Source organism: Sinocyclocheilus rhinocerous, unplaced genomic scaffold (assembly GCF_001515625.1).
Source record: "Sinocyclocheilus rhinocerous isolate Xijiao unplaced genomic scaffold, SAMN03320098_v1.1 scaffold568, whole genome shotgun sequence".
NCBI classification, from domain to species: Eukaryota; Metazoa; Chordata; class Actinopteri; order Cypriniformes; family Cyprinidae; genus Sinocyclocheilus; species Sinocyclocheilus rhinocerous.
The window spans coordinates 1,464,148-1,471,742 of NW_015652173.1; positions in this window are offsets into that span (position 1 = coordinate 1,464,148).

Here is a 7,595-nt window from a genome sequence, read left to right on the forward strand (position 1 = left end):
AGAAAGTCACATGATGAACCAAAGCTCATCACAAAACAGCTTTTCTACGAGCTGAGGAGGGCAATACTTATATATAGAAGGTGCACACAGTCTCATTCACACAAACACTAAACCCCATCATGGTGACACACATGATTCTGAAATAATGCAATAAACATTAATTTAACAACATTAGATGTAAGATAAAGCCCTAATGTACACAACTGATAAGAAAAAAACTAAGAAACATAGTTATTTCAATGAAAAAACAAAATATGAAGTGTCATGCAGGGAATTCTGGGAGTGTCAATTTATGGTTTTTCACTGTAAATTATACAATGACTTTTTCTTTTTCACTTCCAAAAATCGTAATTTTAACAGTATTTTACTGTAAAATGACATTAAATGTAATTACAGTTATTCACCGTATATAGTATGGAAAGTTACTGATAACCAATTAGCAGGTTTTTACTGTAGCATTTTTACAGTCTTTTACTGTTAAAATCACAATCATTTTTTACAGCGTAGATTTAAAGAGGTTTTAGGCACTTTCCATATGGTCTCACCTGGTTTTGTGCATGTTCTTTACTGTATGTTGGGAAAACATTGAGAATCGGAGTGAGTAAACACAAGTCAGTCAACGGCAGACAAATCATTGATCATAATCACAGCACTGAACATCTGAAATGCATTGGGATTGTGAAGATTGTGAAGTCCTGTTGTGATGAGGACATTGACCAAAAATTATTACAAAGAAAGGTGTCTTTTTTCTTTTTCTTCTAGGTACAATATTTATAAAGAGCATCTCTGTGTCTGAAGTGTTATTGGTCCTTTAGTTGTTCTATGATGAGTTAAGCTGGACTTTGTTGTTTGATTGAGCAGCAACGCCTTATAATGCTCACAGATTGTGTAAAATGACATGATGAGCAATGAATTGACGCACTGAAGGCCTTTAGCCAAAACGTCTGTGACCTTTTATTCCCTCGTTGTAAACTAAATAAAGAAACTTGAGAGTACAGGCTGTCTTCATTTTTTGTTATACTCACCTAGTTTTACAAGGCAAAATCAGAAGGACCACCATATTTTTCCAGCAGGGTTATTTGTTGAATATAGCACACAAATAATCTAAATTTACTTTTCAGGTAGAAGAAATTTCTTGGTCAGGGTTTGGTTGGCGAGAGGTCTAACAAAAGGGAAATTTAGAACTGATAATTAGGGACAAAGCACTTCTCATTTATGCACCCATTAGCAGAGTACACCGAAAAGGCAAAGCAGTGACAGATGAGGTCATCTCACTCTTTTGTCTTCCCTTTCTGCCATAGAAAAAAATGACGAATGCTCAAAATGCCTTTTCACTTCCCCGTTTTATGGAGCATTTGGACTTTGTAAATACACCTTTAATTCCCTGCCTTCCAGAAAATGTTTAAAATTATGATATTAACAAACCATTTTTAAATGTCAATTGACAGGGTAGTTCCATGATGATTAGGACAGAGGTCAATAAATCTTTACAGAACACCACTAATGGAGGTGCCTTTCTGGTATACAGTTTCTTTTCTTTTTTGGAGCAATCATTAGCTTACAATAGCTTATGGTTTTTATATTTTATTTGATAATTTTTATAGTTTTAGTTTAAGTTAACTATAATTAACCTGTCGGATAAAAAAAATAATTAATTAGGTTATTTAACATACATGCATGTGCCTGTCTGAAAAAGATTTTAAGCTTGATCTTATGCAGTAGTTCTTATGTGGAGCTCCAAAAAGGGAACATGAGATAAAGTCTAATTTGCCCAAATTCATTTAGTGTTCTTTCTCCAAAATGGATTTACGAGGGCTGAAAAATTGAAAAAGAAAAATGAATAAGAACTCAGCACAGAAGGAAACCTGTGTGCTTGGCCTTGAGAGTATGATAATGGATTTGTACCCAATTATCCTCGACCCAAGTATGTAGAGACCCAGTTGGTAGATTATATAAGTTGTAATCTTCAGTAATGGCAGGTTGTGAGCATGAAAGGTATTCCAGTGGAAAAACATGGAAAAAGAACATTAGAGCCCTCCAAATGCTACGTGCCAGCGTTTTGAGTGCACTCTCTACCCATTGGCCAAAGCGCTTCGCTTATAGGGACCAAAAACATGGCAGCTATAACATTATGGTATAGGCTTTGCATTTGAGATTTTTCCAAATAATGGCCTTGCATTCAACTCGTTTCTCTTCGTCAAGGGTCATCATCTTCCCTTTTAGGTTTTGTTTTTGGTTTTACGTCCCCCTCCTCACTCTCCGACAAAATGCACGAGGACCCAGGAAGATTCATTTCCTCTACATCCAGAGCCCGAGTGGAAGATGGAGGGCCCTTAAGGCTGGTTTTTAGACTCATATGAGGGCCTAATGCCGGAGAAGCAAAACAAAGAGCACCAGGATATCGCAAATTCTGCAGTAATGAAAATTTCACTGCCGATTCCAGACTCAAAAATGGCCAGGGCAAAGGAAACTCCAAGTACACTCAAACCGGTGGCATATAGCCTTAATTATAAACCTATTGCCTGCTAGCCGTAATTGGAAAAAGCAGATTTAAAAGGTTGCTTTTTGCGCAGAAGAAGCGAAGATGCTGGTTTTTTTTAACATTTCTGGAAATCTGCGTTGCATAGAGGCTGTGTTTGACATTTAAAAAGAAGCTTTTACCTTCTCAATATAGTTGGTACTCAGCAACATAATAGAATGTTGCCGTAATTGTAGCTTCCTTCAAACTTTAGGGGGATTTTTTTTCCACAATTAGTTTTTTCAAGTCACAATTCCTTCTGTTCTTGATGCATTTATGTCCAGTTGATCACATATTGTGACTTATATTCATGCATATTCTGTTCCTCTTCAGGCAAGATTCAGCAAGCTTCAAATGTTGCTCATTCACTGAAAAGAAAAAAAATTGAAATTGCAGTTATTTTGCAGAAAAATCTAATGGCGCAGATCAAAAAGCCCATCAGGGAGCTAACAATGACATGTTTAAAAAAAATCGAATAATTATAAATCATGACTCTATTTCCAATTGTTTAATGCTTTGTGACCAGAATGAATCCGGTATGTAAAGCAATCTGAGATCAACAGGTTGCATTTTTCTGTTTCATAAAGCATCATAAAGCACTAAAATGAAACCTAAATTTAAACTTTTCCCAGTTTCATGTTGTTTTGAGTCATATTGAAAGAAAAAAGGCCTTTCTGGACCAAACAAAACTACAGAGATCTGCCTGCTGGCTGCTTGGTCAGTGTGTGTAAATATATTCTCCTAACACTAAACCCTCACAGATAGAAATAAAGCCATGTGCTCCCTCATTGGCAGAGCGGAATACATGGCTGGATTCTATTGGCCGTCCCGATCAGCTGACAGGATGCTGTTGCTTAGAAACATTGTTTCCTACCAAAGCCAGCCCTTCTCTGCAGCTTTGCCAGTCCAATCAATGTGGCCACAGACTGGCAGCTTATATCTCATGCTGTATTTCAAATATGTCTACTTAATGTGTTGCTTCTTATAAATTCATATTTTTTTTATAATTAATTCAAGATTCTCATTCAAACGTGACTAGTAATATTTAGCAGATAACTGATGAGGTTATCGATACACTGCAAACCGTGCAATAAACATTCATTTTGTGAGTGAATGAGTGTCAGTGGTCATCAGAAATCGAGTTGTTTACATGCGATATGGACTACAGATGCCATACAACACATTTCAGCCTCGTCTTTAAGTATCAGGCAAATTCTAATTCTGGTTTCCGTGGAAACCTCTCAGAGCCAAACAATGGATATAGGGTAAAGGACAAGTGCAGGATGCCGATCTTTCTTTTGTGGATGCGTGTGTGAGCGTGCATGGAAGAAGGCTTGTGTGCGATATGGGTGCGTTTGTGTGTGCGTGTGTGTTATGGGGGAGGGAAACATTCTGGACAGGCATAGTTGGGTTCATAATGAGCGCATACAGCATGTCATGGGACTACGTGTAAAGAGTGCTCGCATCTCCTTGTACATCAGTCCTCGGTGAGAGCCGGAGACTGCAGGGCATGCAAATCAGGAGTGATTTCAACACCCTCTGCTTCATCTCCACCACGTATTTCAGCAGATTTTAAGTTTGTTTACTCCTTGTCATATTTCCCTTCAAGCAAATATACCCATGTGCACCTTTCTTATGCATTCAGTCTTTTTTATAAAAGACTGTGAATGATTGTAGGCGACAAGACCCACTAGTGATTATCTTATGGTACACTCTTAAATATAAAGTTTTTTTTTTATTGGCATCGATGGTTCCAGGAATAACCTTTAATGTCCAGGAAACCTTTCCATTGCACTAAAGGTTTTTTATAGTGCAAAAATGTTCTTTGTTTAAGAACTGCTTACTGAAACTGCTCGCTCTTTAATGGTATCATTGATAAAAACCCACTTTTGGAACCTTTATTTTTAAGAGTGTTGGTTGATTTACTGCATGGTCGCATCTGGCAACACCTTGAATTTGGTCACCCAAGGTTCCATGGTTCTATGAAAAATCTTTAACAACCATGGAACTTTTCCATTCCACAAGGTTCATTCCAGTTTTTATAGTGGGAAAAAAGATTCTTTAGATTAAAAAAAAAAATGTGTACACTTTAAAGTTTACTAAACTGTTCACTATAAGGTTCTTTGGGGAACCCGAAATGGTTCTTCTAAACTCAAAAAAAGTATAATTCCAAAAGGGTTTTCATAGCGATGCATCTATAGCTCCATGAATAACCTTTAAAGGGATAGTTCACCCAAAAATGAAAATTCTGTCATTAATTACTCACCCTCATGCCGTTCCAAACCCGTAAGACCTTTGTTCATCTTTGGAACACAAATTAAAATATTTTTGATGAAATCCGAGAGCTTTCTGACCCTGCATAGACAGCAAGGATGCACGTTCAAGGCCCAGAAAGGTAGTAAGGACATCGTTAAAATAGTCCATGTGACATCAGTGGTTCAACCGTAATTTTATGAAGCTACGAGAATACTTTTTGTGTAAAAATGGTAAGTCATCCTCTCTGTTGAACAACATGAGGGTGAGTAATTAATAACAGAATTTTCATTACTATCCCTTTAACATTCATAGAACCTTTCCATTCCACAAAAGATTCTTTATAGTTGGAAAAAGAATCTTTATATTTTTAAAATGGATCTTTTAAGAAGGTTCCCCAAAGGTTCTTCTATGGTATCACTGCGAAATCGCCCTTTTGGAACTTTTTATTTTTAAGAGAGTAGAAGAACCATTTTAAATATATAACTATAAAGTATATATTAACTATAAAGAACCTTTAGTGCAGTGGAAAGGTTCCACGGATGTTGAAGGTTCTTCGTGGAACCACAGATGCCAATTAAGAACCTATATTTTATAAGAATGTATGGCATTGCTGCGAAAAGCCCCTTTTTGGAACCTTTATTTTTAACAGTGTAGGTTAAAATACTGCAATAATGCCACAATGTCACATCCCACAAGACCTTGTATTTGGTCATCCGGAGTAAAGAAAAGATGGGAAAGAATTGTACCAGATGAGGATGAAAAAGTTTAGGCGAGTGCCTTGAAATGGCTTTTGTCTTGCATTTCTGTAATTGCGGCCACTCTCCTTAGCACTCGCTGATTGCTTCAGAGCCCTGTTTTCTTTTTTTTGCTTGTATGGATCTCAAATCTCAAGCTTTTATGGGGCTCCGGGGGCCAGAGTGGAAGAGCAAGTAAGACAATATCTGCAGCTTTTCAGATAGGACACCGCTCAGTTTAGGTCAGCAGAGATGGACCAGAAGTTTGGAAAGTAATGATTTCACCATTTCATCAAAACACGCTCTTTAAAGGGAGGCAAAGAGAGGTCAAGTGCAGAAACCATACTCAGGCAGAATTACCCTCTCACCCCTTAAGAAAGCTAAGGGGGTTCTCAGCAGGGAAGCCTGAGCGCTGCACCACACCAGTGACGAGAGAGCCGGCCATCAGTGTGCAGAGGCAATTTCTGCCACTTGGGGATCACAGGTGAAAGGAAATTGATGGGCACTTTTCTATTATTAGTGCCAGTGAAGGAAACATTAGTGTCAGAAGAACTTGTTGAGCTGCTTGTGGTTCTCTCCACCCATGTTTGCCAGAGGACTTTATACATTTCTTGCCAGACTTGATGTACGGGCGCCAGATTTTGCAAAATCCCTCCCCACAAACATGAATGCTGGGAAAATAATCTTCAGCGCTGAGATCATTAGCTGATTAGCACGGTTACCTGGAAAAGCTGCACCTTCTACCAGGTAATCGGGGTTTCCTTGCAGGGGCTGCCGAACAGATTAGAAATTAGTAATAAGACCTCATTTGTACATTGATTCTCCCTTTAAAACTGTGCTTTTTATCTTCTGTTATAAATATATATTTCATTATATTTATTTATTATAAATATATAATAATTTTGGCTACAATATTGAGCACGTGAAGCAGCTGTGTGATCTGACACTTTTTTAATTTTTAAGAGGGCACTTTCATCCCTACAACAAATTGGATCTCAAATTGTCTCTGGTTTTCCATGCATGCAGTTTGACAATTACATTGTATACCAAATGCCAATTTGCACATATCGAGATTATTGGTTTTAATTAATTGATTGCAATCTCCATGATAAATACCCTCTTAATTTGGTCCTAATTACCCACATGTCATTTGTGTGGTGTGACAGCAAAAATAGCGATTAATAGTGATTAAGGAGGACACAAATCTCCAAACACTTGTGCCCTTCGGACATGCTCTTTGTATCTCATATTTATGCTTAAGATCGAATGATGCAGCTACAGTATTGTTTACAAACCCTCTCAACAACCGTGCACTTCAAATCTGTGATCAGCGCGTGCAAAAAAGCACCGGGGATTCATGCTTCACTGCTTTAAAATTCCTCCTTGCTAAATCAAATAAACAAAATGACGGTACCCACACGATGAGCTCTGTCATATGCTGCTTCTCGCTAAATACAATGAATTACTTATGGGCCGCTTAGCTAAACAAGGAATCGCTCTGTACAGGTTTGCATAACACTGATACGGACATCTGTCAATGTGACTTTTGAACCGCCTCTGCCTAGCTGACCCTTAAAATCGGGAGATTTGCCTCCGCAACTGGCGCATATAAATTAAGAATTATGTGTATATATATATATATAAAAAGTCTATAAATACATTCATTTATATAATTAGGTTTGCTTTGGGATGCCAAACAAACTCTTTTCAGCACATCAGATGACAAGGTAAAACCCTAAAGACTGTAAAAAAGTTTAAATTATATATACATATATATATATATATATATATATATACAATTAATTGATTGCAATCTCCATGATAAATACCCTCTTAATTTGGTCCTAATTACCCACATGTCATTTGTGTGGTGTGACAGCAAAAATAGCGATTAATAGTGATTAAGGAGGACACAAATCTCCAAACACTTGTGCCCTTCGGACATGCTCTTTGTATCTCATATTTATGCTTAAGATCGAATGATGCAGCTACAGTATTGTTTACAAACCCTCTCAACAACCGTGCACTTCAAATCTGTGATCAGCGCGTGCAAAAAAGCACCGGGGATTCATGCTTCACTGCTTTAA